Raw genomic sequence first — 1,320 nt, 5'->3', positions numbered from 1 at the left:
TTCTGCCCGGCTGGCACGTACATGCATGTCTGTAGACTCTGTACTGTGCTTGCTGCTCTGGCACGCGCCAACCTCACTGCAATGCAGCCCTGTGTGCATTAATTGGCAGAGAGACAGTGGGTATGTGGTATGCAGGGCGGGGAGGATAGAGAAAAGGGAGCGGGGAGAAGCAAGAGGCGATGTAAGGACACAATAGTGACAATAACTGATGGATGGACCGATGGACAAGCAGTCTGGCAGGTTCACAGAGGGACAGACAGACAAACAAACAGAATGTGTATTGCTGAGTGTGCACAGGGAGATTACCTGATTGTGTGTTGGAGTGTGTGTAAGAGAAAGGGAGGGAGTGTGTATATGTCTGTTTGCATTAGTATGTTTGCGGATTTGTGTCTCCTGCGTTTGACTGTGCTTTTTGTGTGTGCTCACTCATGTGTGCCTGTATGTGCCGTGCAGATATTACACTGCAGGGGAAAAGCTCTCTAAACCAAAGTCTGACTCACTGTATTCAACGCTTTGTGATATCCTCGCTTTCATATTTCCGCTGTGACTGAAGAGTAAAAGTTTGCTCAGTTTAGCATAACTTTCTCCACTAACGTTTGTTTTTTTTGTTGCAAAACACATGAAGCGCAGTGTGTCTGGATACTTTCTGGGGACACACTCCGTTATACAAATGCCGTGCCTCAGCTTTTTTATTTCTTTAACAGATTGTGTTGTGAGGTGAAAAGATGAAATGAGATTTTGAAATCACAAATGTTTACTGTCTTCATGTCTCTTCGACCACAATGCAGCGCAGAGGTCAGAGAGCTTCCTCCACTGTGTTTTTGCTCTGACAAGAATTACACAACACTTAATGTGTGTACGCACATACTGTACAAATGCATCTGTCACAGCAATGTTGCATTCTTATCCTCCCACACACATCTTTCTGGAACTTATCCTTTCTGTTAGCTGTTGTCTTTTATCTTTCCTTCCCTGTCACAGGCTGCAACATCTGGCTCCTGTCCTCCCTTATCCACATCGATAGAGCAACATTTAGTGAGGCCATCCATGTGCTGGTCAAAAAATGTAACAACAGAAGACACCAAAAATGTCACCTGAATAAGCTGAGACAAAAAAGTGGACACGTTCATCAATCGTTTAATTTAGCAATTCATGTATAAAGACAATACATGAATACACAAAAAAATAGTCTTTACGTCTCTCTCCGCTTGTTTGTAGGTGTTTGGCAGAGAAGTCTTGCACGATTCAGAGAAAATACACAAAAAAACACTTAGTCTAAAGTAGAACCTCTTTTTTTACTATTGTCATCCAATAAATTGT

The 1,320-nt window shown here is 42.8% G+C and overlaps 1 protein-coding gene across 2 annotated transcripts in view; it reads left to right on the top strand.

Annotated features, from left to right (window-relative positions):
- Nucleotides 1-1,320, top strand: part of nacc2 (NACC family member 2) — a 28,457-nt gene that overhangs the window by 16,362 nt on the left and 10,775 nt on the right. The gene's annotated exons all lie outside the window — the stretch shown is intronic.

This window comes from Etheostoma spectabile, chromosome 16 (assembly GCF_008692095.1).
Source record: "Etheostoma spectabile isolate EspeVRDwgs_2016 chromosome 16, UIUC_Espe_1.0, whole genome shotgun sequence".
Classification (NCBI taxonomy): Eukaryota; Metazoa; Chordata; class Actinopteri; order Perciformes; family Percidae; genus Etheostoma; species Etheostoma spectabile.
The sequence above is the reverse complement of the archived record's forward strand: the minus strand, read 5'-3'. Positions and strand labels throughout refer to the sequence as shown.